Below are 938 nucleotides of genomic sequence, written 5' to 3'. Positions count from 1 at the left end.
TATATATATGCATATATTTATATATATGTATATATATATGTATATATATATATATGTATGTATATGATTGTATGTCAATGTGAGTCGTTCTAAGTAGGTCTCTGTGTCTCCATTACATATTTACCGCTGAAACTACTATGAAGTTATGCCCCTTATTTCACAAACGTAATTTACTCCATTTCAACAAACACGGGCAAATAAGACAGTTACAATACATGAATAAATATTTATTTACATATACATGAAAACTAAGAACGAGTCCTTCAATACGGCACACAGATATTGCCATAAACGTACTGCAATAACTAAATCCAACAGAAAGAGTAAAATGATAAAAGAATAAAAGAATGAAGGAATATGAGTGATAAACGAACACGCGTAGATACAGAAACACATAAAACACACACACTTAGCGCTTATTATATATGCGAATGTGATACGATATCATTTTGAAAGCAAACTAAGGGAACTATGCTAAAGTTTAAATCACATTGTTGCCATAGTTAGTATTTTGTACAGACGTTTATTGAAATAGAATATAGTTGACAGCTGAAGATAACATTATTTGTGGGTGCTCCTCGTCCGTTTTCTTAGATTGCAGCGTTATAAATCCCTAAAATGGCCACCTATTACATATGACTTTCGAAAAATAGCTTCTCATCTATACTATATACTGAACATAAATACACAGTACATCAATCCAAATTCACAAGCACACATACACGCGTACATGTGCACACACACATTTACGTACATACATACATACATATATAAGTATATACACATACACGCACACAAACACAAACACACACATATATATATATACATATATATGTACATGTATGAGTATATATATGTATGTATATATATATATATATGTATATATATATATATGTATATGTATATATATATATATATATATATATATATATATATAT

The sequence above is a fragment of the Octopus bimaculoides genome, chromosome 15 (assembly GCF_001194135.2).
Source record: "Octopus bimaculoides isolate UCB-OBI-ISO-001 chromosome 15, ASM119413v2, whole genome shotgun sequence".
Taxonomy (NCBI): Eukaryota; Metazoa; Mollusca; class Cephalopoda; order Octopoda; family Octopodidae; genus Octopus; species Octopus bimaculoides.
Note: the sequence above shows the minus strand (reverse complement) of the source record.